Source organism: Rissa tridactyla, chromosome 7, assembly GCF_028500815.1.
Source record: "Rissa tridactyla isolate bRisTri1 chromosome 7, bRisTri1.patW.cur.20221130, whole genome shotgun sequence".
Classification (NCBI taxonomy): domain Eukaryota; kingdom Metazoa; phylum Chordata; class Aves; order Charadriiformes; family Laridae; genus Rissa; species Rissa tridactyla.
Genome location: NC_071472.1, coordinates 13,723,869 through 13,738,933, shown reverse-complemented (window position 1 = coordinate 13,738,933; position 15,065 = coordinate 13,723,869). Strand labels below are relative to the sequence as shown.

At 44.7% G+C, this 15,065-nt stretch overlaps 1 long non-coding RNA gene across 8 annotated transcripts in view; it reads right to left on the bottom strand.

Annotated features, from left to right (window-relative positions):
• LOC128912747 (uncharacterized) overlaps nt 1–15,065 on the bottom strand; it is an 81,562-nt gene that overhangs the window by 42,933 nt on the left and 23,564 nt on the right. For 5 of the 8 annotated variants that reach the window (XR_008467748.1, XR_008467747.1, XR_008467750.1 and 2 more), the window contains exon 2: nt 3,080–3,190. This is a non-coding gene — a long non-coding RNA (uncharacterized LOC128912747). Of the gene's footprint in view, nt 1–3,079; nt 3,191–5,679; nt 6,619–10,681; nt 12,863–13,067; nt 13,275–15,065 lie in introns of those variants that run through there. The other 3 variants (XR_008467752.1, XR_008467753.1, XR_008467749.1) reach the window with 3 other exon arrangements.

Sequence of the window (15,065 nt, the reverse complement as noted above, 5' to 3'; positions counted from 1 at the left end):
GAGATCATCCTTTTGCTCCCTGACAGTATTTTCTTTGCTGTCAGCCCAGCAAAAGAACCAGAGATCTTTCTGCATGGTTAGGATTCCTGACAGAAGGAAAAAAGCCCTTCAGCATATGTCAAAATACCTAATAAAGGAGGTCAGTATCACAGTTCCCGATTGACAGATGGGAAAAGATGAGAAAGGGAGGTCATGCCTATCCTGGTTTGAAAGAGCAGGTTTGAGCAGCTGTAGAAAGCCCAGATGCCTTTGCCCGGGGGCACAATAAGCTGCTGTGTGTGCCTGGGTGGATGAGAACACGCATGCCCTGGGTGATGCCTCAGGCACGGGTCACTGGCTGGTTGCACAGCAAATGCGGATGGCCTCAAGGCACACATTGCCAAGCAGATAGCTCAAAGACATCCAACAGGCCAGTTCTTGGAGCTGAGAGATGGACTTCAGACTCCTGGTCCTGTTCTGTCTGTATCGTTCTGTCTTACAGTCCACAGACAATTAAAATACCCCCAGCTAATCTAGAGAGGTTGCATTTTCAAGAGACTGATATTCAGTCTCAGGATAATGTTTCTTTATCAGCAAAGAGGCGGATCAGAGTACCCAGCACCTGCGATAGTGACATTTTCATCAATATATTGAGCGACATACAGAGCGCAAAGCAGGGGATGGGTGCAAAGACAGTAAGTGTACCCTGCAGAGGGTGTCTCATTCTCTGTAAAACCAACCCTCAAGATATGTGTATTGTGGAACAATGGCATTTAGGGGAACAAATAGGATTTACCAGAAGGCTCTTTTTTTTTTTTTTCTTGTCTTGCCTGACTCTGGTATGTGCTACAGTATGTGGTGGCAAAAACTGGGCCATAGTATAAGATAACGTGCTCCAAGTGCTAAAAGGAGCAAGGACATCTGCAAAAGGTAAAGTCTGATGCGTAAACAGCAGAAGTTATCACTTAGATATTCTGATAGGAATTCTACTCATCACGAAGACAGTCAAATAAAGCACTTGTTTCAGCTCCAAGCAATGCTCTTTACCTAAGTCCCTGATGGATAAGCTACAAGGAATTGCTCTAATCATAACGACTATGGGTTTGTTGTGGAGGCTTTGAAGGCACATAAGAAATCAGACTTTACCAGACTTCAGTCCTACCTGTGCTAATGCATGTAACAAAGACACTAGTGCTACTAAGAAACTAATGCTATTGTGATACAGACATTTCATACAAGTTGCCAGTCCTATTTCCTCGATATAAAGCGCTAGAAATATGTGTATAACACAGATATCAGATGTGCTACAGGGATTGAGAGTTCATCTGGTGTGAGCAACTCTCATTCCTTGGGCGGGTTCTCTCCTTGGATGAATCACTTTGGACAAAAAGTCCTAATCATCCACCCCAAATCAGATAATGTTCTTCACCTGGCTGCAACCACATGCTAGCTCTTTCCCGCACTGAATTCATCAAATTACAAGTGATTCACCCACTACTGTAACTGGTACAAGTCCAAGTGTAGAGGTTACCCTGAATCAATGCAATATCCAAGAAAATTAAAGAATAAAATTATTCTTGAGTTGGAAGGACAGTTATCGGGACATTATTCACATAATTAGGACAAACCAGCTCAGTTTTACTAGTTTTAGTGCAAGAAATGAGTCCTCTTGCTCCTTCATCAAGGTGCCCTTCACTATTTCATCCACAAAAATGCCAACTTTTTATATAACTTTGGGTGAATCTCAAAGGATTGGGTTAAACAATCCAAAACTTGGAAAGGTTGTCCAAGCTATTTGACCTTCTTACGTCTGTAAGGTCTGGTACCAAATACTTAGTCATTTACATTCCCAGCCAAAAGCAGAAGCACAAAGACCTACACAGATGAAAAACAACGTGGAGAAGGGCATGCAATGGCCACTGGATCTGACTACCACGCTGACTCTACAGAACTACAGAATTCAGCAGCCACCATTACTTCTCTTGTGACAATCAAAGTGAGATTTGCACACTAGAAGACACGGATGCGACTGCTACCAAAGTCAAAGGGCTTTTCCAATTGGTTTCTGCCCCAGCTTTCTTTTCCAAGCCAACTCAATCTTTTTCGGAAATTACTCGCAACTTTCTTTAAGGATTCCTTTGGGAGATGAAGTTTTCTAGGCTAAGATTCAACCCAAAAGGTTTTAATTTTAGCCAAATTGATTTGACCATTTTTGAGTGGTGAAGGAATGGAAGAAAATACTTTTCCCATATGTTCCAGTCAGAGGAATATGTTTGCCGAGAAGAAAGAATCCTTGAGGAGACAGACGGGGAGAGGGGGTAAATATCTCTAAAGGATAAAAATATTCCCAGACACAACACCACCATGAGCTAAGCCCTAACCTTGCGTCAAAGAACACAGCAGCAGTGGCATTTGCGTTTACACCAGCTGAGTATCTGGCCCATAGGGATAGAGAAGAAAGCTTTCTATTAAAATTTTGGATAGGACACATCAGAATCTAAACAACATGGAAAAAGCCTCGTATGTTAACCCCCTTCTTGTTCTTTCTCAAGCCAAAAGCCAGCATATTCCAATGCATGGAGAAGGCAAGCTGTTGCAAGCCCTGCCTGGACACGATGAGTCCCTACAGTAAGACGTCTCTGCCCAGACCTTCAGCAAGACTCAGGACCCCCCAAGGATCTGGTCTCATTAACCACAAGGGATCACTAATGGCTGTGTGTGCCTGGCTGCTCAACCTTTCTGTGTCAGACCAAGCTGCCCATATCTCCACCTGTTGCTTCTTAGCTAAAGTGAGAAAATATTAAGTCCAGGAAGAAAATGGACAAAGTCAGTGGTGAACAATACTCAAAATTAGAGTCGCCCAAATCTTAGCAGTTCCAGTACGAGGGAAAGACAAACCTTAAAACTGACAACTTCCAGTCCTGACTATCAAAGCCCATGGATCTATACTGTAAGACAACCCATGCTGCAGTGCTAATTTAGGCAGAATTCATAAGGCTCGAGATATCCCATGTGAGACAAGAGAGCCAGGTCTCACAAGAACCCAGCTGCACAGCATGAAGTCCAGAAATTCAAAAACGTAGTTTATTTCTTAACTTACTCTCAATAGAGCCTCCAAGGTTTTCCAGATTCTTGGTGTCATGCGCCAAGCCCAAGACATTTCAGTTTCTTCAACTTCCAACAAGGTTTTCATCGTGAAATTGCCATGGAGCTGTGGATAAAAGAGGCCCTGGAGTCATGAGCTGCACACTCGTTTTTATTTAATAACATCATTATTAAATACTCGTCTTATAGGTACCTCATTAAGATTACTAGGTGTTACGCAGAAGTGTGAATTCTCCACCTCAGAGAGTTTACAATCTATAAAGATGAAAAACAAATAAAGGAGGGACTAGGCAAGGATATAAGTAGAAATATACAATTCAACATCAGCTGGCAGTGTGAAAATCCATAGGTATACTAACTAGTACCTATGAATAAACTCCTTCAGTACCTCCCCCTGGCTGTTGCTAGTCTAGTGGTTTTTTTACATCAGTATTTATTACAGATGTAGACCTCAGAAAGAAAATAAATGGGTTTGTGCTCTGTTTCTTTCCGTCTCCTTTGAAGGCCTGCCATTGATCTCTGCTGGATGCAGGCTCCTTATAAGCACTTGAGCGCAGCTGGAGGACACTGAGAATGCTAGTGAGTGTGTGATAGGACACAGGTGAGTAGGAGGCAGAGGACTAGGTAATGAAGGGGAGAAAAAAAAAAAGCAAACAAGGTCTGAAAGGCAAGCCAGAGACCCTCAGACGTGGTATAAGTAGAGAGAGAAGCAATAATGGAAAAGTAATTGCAAAGGGCTGTAACACCAACATCACAAATCAGCAGATCTTCTTAGTGATGATCTAGCTTCTATACCTTTAACAGTAATAGTCTCTGGGAGGTTAGATGAGAAAAGAAAAGCTAGAAGGAGGCTGAGAGGAAGAGAAAGATGAGAAAAGGAGGAAGAAGAGCACTTTGAACATAATAAAAATGTTGATATAGTTTATATGTATGTAGCAAAAAAGACAAAAGAGTCACGTAAGCTGAGCAGTAGCCATTTAGTAGCCAGGAAGATGGTAAAAAGCCAATAGGTTGGTATTTTAATTCATAGCAAAGTTTAACTGTAGGTGATCTACAGAGGTCCCTTCCAGCCCCTATCATTCTGTGGTCAATGACGATGAATAATCCATTTATATTCCATGCCACGGATGCCTGGAGACATGAGTGTCCGTAGGAAGATAAAAGTAGTCTATTCTAAAAATTTCTCCGATGTAACCCTATCAGCATGAAGAATCAAGTGCAGATAGCTTACAAAAAAAGCCCTCTTGCTGGGACAGTTTAGGCCAAGTGATATAACCCATCCAAATGAAGGGATTTTTATCATCTTGCACTTTACACAGAAACATTTGCCAGCCCAGCTCCACTGGATGTGAACTTACCTACCTATTGCTGGCCCATAGCATAGGTAGATTCTTGCAAAATACACCTATCTCAGGTCCCAACCCTGCAACAGGATCAGAGAAATGACATTCTTGGAAAGGTTTCCTGTATTGCGACCTGCTAATTTGCCTGCTGTTGTCAAATCTCAATGATTAAATACATGAGTTGCACCCCCTAAAAGCTGCATGTTTAGGTTAAACATGGTGGGGTTTTAAAAAAAATGTTAGGTAATTAACTGCCTTTTGTTTAGGGTTGTCACTTGTGCAGGTTAAAACTTCGGTTACAAATAAAGCTGATTTTTTCCACCCTGGGAACTGCAGCTGGTGCCAGGTGTGTAGGATTAGCGTATCGCCAGAGCAGAGCAGCACTGCAATGTGCACCCATGGCAGCACCTACAGTTTGCTCGACCAGCCACCCCTCCAGGTCCAGCCACCAGTGGGGACAGTGGCATTGGCCACACAAGGGACAGACCCTGAATCTGAATGCGGTACAGCCCTCTTTCCCAAACAATTAGAGGATTCCTGTGCCTGGGTCACAGGGTCATGACTCTAGAGAGGGCCTGGAGCTCCTTATGTGACTTTGGCTCCTTATAGGACCCTATATGAGCTTGGTGTTGGGTCTCAGTGCCCAAGTTCCCTATCCTACATAGGTCCCCACTGGTCTCTTTCAACTATTCAGAGCAGCTGAATAGTATGTGAAACAGGTTAAGGTAAGAGCTTCACCTGCAAACACAATTCATTCATGTTTATAAATGCTCTTTCATTTAATTCAACAGTATAATTAATTTTGGTCCGGAATAAGCACACTGACTTGCGGACAAGCAGCCAGGTACTGAGGTGCCATGGGCAGTACTTTGTTCCTTCAAAAGTTCTTGGTTCTTGTGAGACATAACCTGTCCCCATACCAAATTTAGCTACACTGTTGGAAAATAGGACAGTTCTGTGCCTTTACTGTGAGGTCTGGGCTGCTGGGTTAGTGGGGAAGTCCCTGAGTTTAAACATTAGGAAGAGAGTAATGAAGCAAAGGAAGTGTCATGAAGAGCAAGCCCCAAGCAGCAGAGAAAAAGAAATTAATAAGGTGTTACAGCACTGCAAGAACATGATCCTTTAGCACGTATGGACCTCGAAAGTCTCTGAGGACCTCAAAAGTCTCTAGAAGATACTGGCTACCATCAAGCTTTATGGGTTCCCCCCTGAAAAGGAAGGAGAAATGGAGCCCATGAATGGTTCCACTTACTTGCTGATGGTGCACACTCATCCCTGCCCTCCATTTCATATAACCCCATGCATCAAGGACTGTATTGACCATAGAGCTTCTGAGAGCAATCCTGGTATCAAACTGGGATGTGGAGAAAATCTTCTGTGGTTCGGATTTCAAGACTTCACCAGAAGGGAGCAGGAGAGACCTGCAGAAGAGCTTAAAGAAACGCATGTACTGCGGACAGTGTGGACCTGCACAGAGCCTGGCTTTGCTCTAAGTGCTTCAGAGCCAGGCTCCCAACAGATATGACAACTGCAAGGTTAAGAAATCCCATCAACATCATCTTGTACCTTAGGAAATTGTAGTTTTGCAATTTTCTCTACGTGTACAAGTTGTATGCCCATAATCATGCCAGTCCACTGAAGATAGTACAAGTTGTCCCTTTTTTTTCCCCACTGCTGATAGACTTAGAGTTTATAAATACGTGTACACCTGAAGAGTTCAATCCTATGTAAAAGGAACTTAAACTAAGTCCAGTTGCACATACTTTTCAAAAAAATGTAACTGTATCAATGCTTACTGGTAGGACAGGTTAAGACCAAAAATATAAATCTCCCCTTCCATAACAAGGTCCTCATAACAAATTTGCAGTCAAGAACTGAGAAATCAAGTCTTAACAGAGCACCATGAAAACAGCCGGAAGGAATCCGGTTTAAATCATGTGTAGTTAGGAACAGTATTTCAGAATATGTTTCATAATAAAACTGGACAGTAAGTGCAGAAAAACAAGCTTTTGCCTAGTGCAGAAGTGTTTCCTAGACAGCAGTTCATGAACCCCTGTCCTGGACACCAGGCTTCGGTTGCTGTCTGGCACACAGTTGCAGAAGCAGTCCTGCAGCAAGTTTTACAGCTAGTTTCTTGGAAGACCAACATTAGCAAAACATTCAATGTAAATATGCCAATCTTTAACTGCTTGGAGACCTACCTTCATCTGACAGCAGCTCCCCCCGAGCATGTGTCAGGGCTCTCTACACCACTGCTGGAGAGTCGGTGCCCTACACATGACCTTCACAAACTTGTATGAGAGGAAAGAAAGGTCTGTGACTTCATATCTGGCCCAAATTCAGGGTCACAGGCTCAGGACTGGTTTAGGACTACGGATTTTTCTCAAAAATCTTTATCACCTATGCTAGTCACTACTGGATGTAGTAGCTGAGAAACATTGGACACTGAACACAAGCAGTTTGATTGCACAGAGTCCACCTGCAGGAAGCCTGACACAATGGACATGAGGATTGCACTAAGCCCCTCTTCTCCGTGGGTGAGAGTTCAGATTAATGAGCTATCATGAATTATTAGATTTAAAACCTGGGTTTGAATGACATTTGCTGATTAACTGCAAGCTGATTAAGGAGTTATGTAGAAGTGGCTAATGTGCATGCAGGTCCCCTTTCAAGTCCAAGAGCAACCATCCCTTTGGGTCTAGCAGGAGGGGCCATGGACATTTACTGCCCATCCGCCTCTCTTCGCTCCCAGTGCTAGTGCTGACAGAGTTTACCCGGGGCACGTGGGCGCTCCCTAAGCTGTTCCAGTGCAAGACCAGCTAGGTCAGGGCACACCGTTTCCACCAGATTAAACAGACAGATAATCTCCTCAGAGAGGAGCAGTTGACACTTCTAGGTGCACGTTACTGTCCATCTGCCAAAGAGCACTATGACCACTTACTTGGATTAAGCAGTTTCAGCAACGGCTCTGAGTTAACCCAACTGATTTTGCCCCACGTGAAGGAGGGCAGAATCACATCTGCTGCCAAGGTGGAAGAAAACAGTAACTCAACATATGGTGGTAAGCTGGCAGTCACCAGAGGAGGCAGATGTCTGTCCCCAACCGAGAGAGCCAATTTTGCACCAAAGTGGCCAAGGAGTACCCACAAGGTCTGGGGTCTGGGGGGGCAATGGAGTCCACCCCCAGCAGAACTGTGGTCAGCCAGGAACAGGTAATGCCCAAAACCTGCCTGGACATCTTCAGGAGCATGGTCAGGAACCCTGTGGGCTGAGCCACGGATCCTGTTTATTCCCTAAACTCAAAGCAGAGTTAAAATTCATCAAGCTTTCCTAGCAGCTGGGTTATATACACAGAAAACTGGGTGTTGACGTTTATAAGACCCAGAGCCCATTTCTGTTCGTTTCTATGCACAAAGAACAAAACATTTAGGTACTTTCCATCTAAAATAACTGTGTTCTTGTTCTTTTGCTTCAACTGTCCAAGAATGAGGGCTGTGTGTGACCAGGAGAAGGGAAATGCTTAGAAATCCTTCTCGTTTGACTACTGCTGTTCCTTGCTGACATTTAGGCCAGACAATATGAGCACCACCCTCAGTTACACCCAGCTGGGCTCAGTGACTTCACTGGGAAGCCATGGTGTGGCACGGCTGTAACCAACAGCAGAAACAGCCAAATATTTCTGCGTAGAGCATGAGACTCTTTGTTAGACTGAATTTTTCTTTGCTCAGTATATTTTGGGTGCAACATAAGTTACTTTAACCTTACTGCGCCGTTCTTGGTCCCAGGGGTAACAGCGCAGGGCAGAAGAGTTGGGAACCCAGATTGCTCCTCCTGGCCCTGCCCCAGGGGCAGCTCTCGCCTCTGCTCCTACATTCTAGTTAGGGGGAAGGAGTGATCCTCACACACTTCGCAGGGCCCTGCAAGCTAGAGCCAATAGTGCAGGCTGAAAAGCTGCCTGGTTTAATTGCTAGCACTCACACCTTTCAACATACCCACTGCAAAAACTGATGGTGGGGTCACAGAGGAGAGTTTAGGGGAGACACAGTAGACCCCGTGTGAAGGGAGCAGGGACTCAGACTGCCATTCTGCTGATCCAGCTACCTCATTTCAGTGCTGCGAATCTGCAAGTCTCTGAAATTAATCTGTGTGGCTGAAGTAACGACCCAAACTAAGACATGCCCCGGCTGAATAGCAAGATGCAGCCATAGGTGGAGGATGAAGGCAGAAGCCGGGGTCATCTCCCCACCAGCCACCTTCATCCAGGAGTGAGCTGGGACCAGCTCAGCACAGCGAGCCGCAGTGCAAAAGCCACAAACCCGTGTGCTGGAGGGAGAAAACCCCATGCACATCACTAGCCCTGTGACTGTTCACCTTCCCACAACTCCCCAACCCTGGTGTTGCTCCAGGGATCCTCACGCTGTGGTGGAGTTTTGGTTCTTGTTGTGACAGCCTGACTCTCCACATGCAGATGCCCAAGTCCTGGCTCTGGTTGTGGTTCACCCCCCCTTGCCTTTGCTTTGCCCATCACAAGGGCAGGCTCTTCATGCCAACCCAGCTCACTGGACATCCAACACCAAGCATGGGGCAGCTCTCAGACAGGACTTTCAGACAGCAAAGCCAGAACTCCTTATGAGTAACAGCCGGTTTCACTCGCTTGGTCACTGGAAACCCTACTTTCAATTCTGGTTAGCCTTGCACCGCTCAGCTTCACGTACACGGGGCGGCTTGCATCGGGAGTAGAAGGCAAGGATTAGCCTGCAGCGCACGCCTGAGCACCAGATCTCTGCATGCGTTTCAGCCCGCCCTGTCCAACGAGTGCTTCCCCTCACAAAATACAGAAATAAATAAAAAATTTAACAGCCAGAATGTCCCAGTTAATGATTAAGCGGGGACAGTTGCACAACTTCCCCTGGAATGTCTATGTTGATGGCTGCGGTACGCTGACGGGCAGGAATGGCAAAAACAGTCCGACTGCGAGGAGAGGACGGGGCCCGGGTGTCGCAGCAAGACTCAGCAGGAGATGGGCTGTCCTTCCACGGCAGGAGGCTGGTTCCCCATTAGCACGTCTCAGCCCCAGGTTTCAGAGGTTTGGGGTGCAGGGCTGGTGACAGCCAGCCTCAGCAGGGTGTGGGAGTCCTACCGTCATGGTGAGCAGCAAAATACAGCATCGACGTGTGTTTTATACAACTGGTTCACTTGCAGGCATGGGTCAGTGCAAAGCAAATGCAAACCTCATGCCTCAGTGTCCTTATATATATGTTTAACAGCGGCACAGTACGCTCATAAAAGGTCTGAGTCTACAGGGCCAACTTATAAGTGCCAGACAAAAATCCATAAAGATTGATGAGTCTTTTTTACGGCGTTCGGCATGTCCAACGTTATACTGGACTTTGAAGAGCCCTGCAGGAACGAGGGCCGTTAAATATCTAGAATAAATACAGTCAAATAGAAGTTCAGACACCCAGCTGTTCGTTTGCATGGGCATGTCCTATACTTGGAAATGCGGTAAGCTTTCGAGTCAAATTCCTGGAAAGATTTAGCCTAATGCATGACTCCCAGATCCCACAGTTCATTAGGAAGAGATTCTAATGCAACACCTTCTGAGCAGCCCATGCGCACGCCGGCTTCTTGCACACAGTTTTGGAGACAAAAATCTGTTTGGTGGGTCATTGGGTCATTTCAGCTTCAGAGAGGGCACCCAGCCACAGGCAGCGTCTACCCAGCGCTTCGGGGCGACAAGGAACAGGGAAACCTAATTCTGGCGCTCAAAAATGGGTTAATGAATTGATTCAGCTGCAGGAATAACGTGCTTCAGGGCACACGGTTTACTGGGTCCAGCAGAGGGCAAGAGGGCACATGTGTAATGGCCAGCACAGCGCGCGGGCTAGTTAATGATACGTCCTGCAAAGAAAACTTACTTTATTATTTAAAAAAAAAAAAAAAAAGAAATTTCCACAGCCTGCATGAAGGCATCTGAAGGCAAACCAGGTAATTTCCAGTGTTAAGAATTTGTTCCTCTAAAAAATTTCAGGAGAGGGATCTCTGTAGAGGCCACTGAAAAGCAGACTTACAGACGAGGCAGTGAGGAAGGGAGATGGTCCCACTGGGAATGGTTAAGAAGGACCATTTTCAGGCAGGCTCCAACCTGCGAGCTCAGAAACCACCCTGTTTCTCTCACGTTGAAGAAAACACAGGTCTATGGACTGACATTTGTTGCAAATAACCCATCTGCACCACACAGATACCTGACTCACCTTTAGATGAGCAAACTTCTCAGTCTTGAAACCAGTTCTACCCCTCAGCCATGCCTTGGCCACCCAGTGGCTCCTGCCTGATTGAGACAGCAGAAATGCTCTATAACTAACAGCAATTATCATTCTGGTTTCATCATTGCTTTTCCAAGTGGCTTCTGCCTCTGCTGTTTGGAAACAATGCTCAAGGCTACCAGAACCAGATCAATAATTCATCTGGGAACAAAAAACTGAGTTGAAGGACGATGGTCGAGGGAGGGCCTTTTTGCTGAGGGAAGGTTTTCCATCCAATGATATGAACCAGAAACAGTCGTGGGAACTTGGGCACAGAGAGCAGAGCACCAGGAGGGGCTGCCGAACACAGTGCAAAGGGAGACCAAGTGCTGGAGACTGTTGCTGCATTTTGCTGACATTAATGCTCCTCACTGACTTGTGCTGCAGTCAGCTGAGAACACAAGATCCTTATAGCCATGGGTGCACCATATATAAACCCCAAAGTGCCAGAAAGAAAGCTGCTGTGAGTTTTAAAAAGGAAGCCCTGCTCTAAAAGTTCACGGGCTGGGATGCCTGGGGTTATATGAGACAATATTGGGGATTTTAAGAGATACATTTATTGCAGTTCTGGAAAATGCAGAAGAGCTGGGGGTCACTAGAGCTTGCCACAGGGAGAGAGGAGTGCTGTATGCATGCAGCAATTGCTGGTTTGGGAGGGAGCCAGATGCGACCCTGTGTTCAGCCACGGATGGTATTAGGGGTGCGCACATTCATCCCTGTGATTCCCAGCCCTGTGCTCTCACTCCCTTTCCAGCGGCATGAGTATATTCGTCTGTGTTTGCGGCCTTCATACACAGCACTGGCAATTGTTTGAGCACTCTCCTAATGCTCTGGGCATGCCTGCCCTCTTCCCATGGGTTTTACCTACCAATATCAATCAATTATTCCAATCTTAAACACTAAACTTAAACACTAAACTTAAACACTAAAAATGTTTCTTAAGATACTGTTCATAAAGTATTTATATTTCTGATTTTCTGAGCCTGATCCACTGACACCCTTTTAAGCCTTCACATCAATTCTCTCTTACAGGGAATCTCTTTTTCCTACCCAAGTGTCCGGTAAAGGTTCCGGAAATCAGAGAAGCAGGGTCTTGGTAAAACCCATCTTTGCAGATGCTTCAGTTTTGCATGCACTGCCTGCCTTTAAACCCAGGAGAGCACCACTTCTAATGGCAGCCCAGCTGTCCGTGCTGGGAGCCCCAACCACTAGCCACTTGCAGAGGGCAGAGCCAGCCTGCACTGCTCCACACTTCAGCTGTTCCCATGTGTATTCACGGGGATGAAGTCTGTGCTACCACTGCAAGGGCTGGTAGGTGTTGATGTCCACCGAGAGCGCCGGTCGCACGTGTTCCCTGTATTCCACCGCAGGACTCAGCTCTTTCACTTCCTCACCTCAAGTTCAGTTTCAGACAATCTTGCTTGGTGCATCTGGGAAGGTGAGCGGCATGCGCCATTTGTATATAACAAAAAGTTACCTCTTCACCTCAGGAATACCCGAGAATGATCAAAACTAGGATTTTGTTTCCATTCTTGTGAGTTCAGGGTTTGCAGTGCTTTGTAATAATGTACACTCATACATTATCACAAATTAACAAATGTACACTCATACACCACTCATCCAAATGTTTCCAAAGTACTTTTCACGTGTTCTTGTTTCTTTCCCATGTTCTGAGTATTAAGCAAAAGGTTTTCCCTTGTCATTTTTTCCTACCAGCACATATATGGATTTTTTACCAAATGGAGGACTAATGAGTGTGTTTGCCAAGAGGTGGAGTACAAAATTCTGTACATCTGTAACACCATTACCCAAAGACTCAGCTTTTGACAGATATTCAGCCCAGTATTTGCAACGGGCTGATGTCTTATAGAAAGCTCAGGGTGGATTTCTCCCATCGCATACCCCCGTCCTCACTGCAAAGCACAGCCCGCTCCAAAAGAGGGGAAAGCAACAAGGCAAAACACACACATGCACCTCCCTCCCCAGAAACAGGTCAAAGAGACCATCACGGAGAGAAATGCTCAGATATTATGAAGAATATAACAGCATAAGACGTGTTGGATACAGCAGGAAGGAATAAACATCAACCTGCTGAATATAGCAAAAAGGAATAAACATCAAGTATCGAACTTCAAGCATCTGGCCCAGTACGTGCTTGGGTCTCTTCCCAGTACTGAACACTGGGGAAGGTATATTAAACTTCATAAACCACTAATACCTTGGTAATTCAGAGAAGTTAAAGCCAAAAGTTCTCCTTTGGCCTCTCACTTCTCTTTCTATTTATTGAAATGTCTTTTTCTGCTTAAAATAGTACCTTGGTATGACTAAAACATACCTTTCAGCAAGGATCCCGCTCAGTAGTTACCAAGATAATCCACCACATCTCATAGTAATTTGGTTAATCACCTTCCCATTACAAGTTATGCTTTATTTTTAAGTTGCAGCATCTCTCTTCAGCTGGCTGCAAACTCTTCACGTTATTGCACGTTCCAGAAGAAATGGTGTGCTGCTCTCGCTTCTGCCAGTACTTAGTCAGCCTGCCCTGCCGTAAGTCAAAAAGACAGAGGGAGTTTCTCACATCTCTTAACTGTAAAAAGAGGCTTCTGTATTCCCGGTGCCTCTTTTTGGGGCACTTTTCTGCACACCATTCATTTTTTTATTTCTTTAAAAAGCTCTAGAGGTGAAGGTACTATGTCAGTGTCGATCTCACCAATACCCAATGGAAGCAGCATAATCCACCCGAACAGACAAATGAGGGAGAGACGAAAAGCTACAAATCTACTGAAATTTTAGTTGCACGCTTGAGACTCCACCACCACTGAAACGCGGCCAACTTCCAAAAGCACCGTTGGCGCTTTAGAACTACATTTCAAATACACACTAGTTGCTTTGGCCGTGACATAAAGAGCACTCAAAAGAGTATTGCAAAATATAACATAATATAACATAGCATAATACAATACAATTACTAGAATTGCAGAGAGTAATATCCCCACATTTAGAAGAAGTGCCTTTTTAAGTCTTTGAGGGCCATATTTTAAATCCTTTAACAACCACTTAACTTTATGGTCGTGCCACTATGTCTGTGCCTGCTGCACGTGATTCAGTCCCATACAGCCATGTACAAGAGATTATGCCGTGGTTATATTTTAACTGAAGTAAAAATACAAGTCGTGCGGCTGTTTCATACATGGTAGTATCTCATTTGTGTAATGTAATCGAAGTGCCCTCTCAGAGCTCATACGCCCGTTAAAGTTGTCTTTTGTGAGTAGAATTGGACTACTGGTAATGAATCAGTTATTAAAATCATTGCGAATGTCTACAGCACAAGCCGCGTTAGATCACAAAACCCCATGAACAATTTTTTCTGGGTCACAGATAAATATATTTGAAACGACTGTTGGATCTACCCTCAAAAATCTTTGCAAATTCCTTAAGTATCTCATAAAATCTGTGTTTCTCAGACCGCTCTGGCAGGGATTTCAAGTTTGTACTTCATATTATCACTGAGGAGTTCATAAAAAGCACACTTCCAAACTGGGCATGCTTTTTCACTCTCAGCCGCACAGTATATGATCCTAAATGCATTTCAGTTTTTCCACCAGTCCACCATAAGGACCAAATCAAATAACTCACAGCTTGTAGCTAGATTAGAAACTAAAGACGAGCAGGAGCAACAACTAGACTGACAACACGCAAATCCAAACAAGATGATCTGATTATACTATGGGGAAGGTTTTTATGAAAGCTCCTGCAGGAACAAGGGAGTTCATCACTATTTCAGAAATTCTGCACAAAGAGCAGCCTTTGGCTAGGTTTGTAATTGTCCCTAAGTGTAAAAATTGCTGTCAGCACACATAAATGATGGGGCAAAGTTGCAAACTCAAACTGCAGACCACGTTTGCTAGAGGAACTGTTGTGGGCTTATACAGCCCACGTAAGAAGGAGCCTGTGTGAGCGTGAGTATGTGTGTGCAAATCATGGCCCTGGCTGAAAACATCACTGGTCACCTCTATAACCGGCTATTATCCATGTCTTCTCAGAAAAGCAACTTAGAGTCTCTTTAAATATGCCACATATGAAATTCTGTTCATGGGTGCTTAAAAACTTAAAACTAGGACAGAGGAAGTCTGTGTTTCATAGAGGATGTCAATGCTCTGATAGGGACTGCATATTGCTGAATATATTCAAATATAGATACTCAAATTTTTCAAAAATGAGTGGCAGACCATTCTGCAACAGTCACTGTGGTAAAAGAAAGAAGACAATATTTTCCAGACAGTGTCAGCATCTGCACACTGCATATCCTGGCTCTAAAAATAAAACAGAAGAA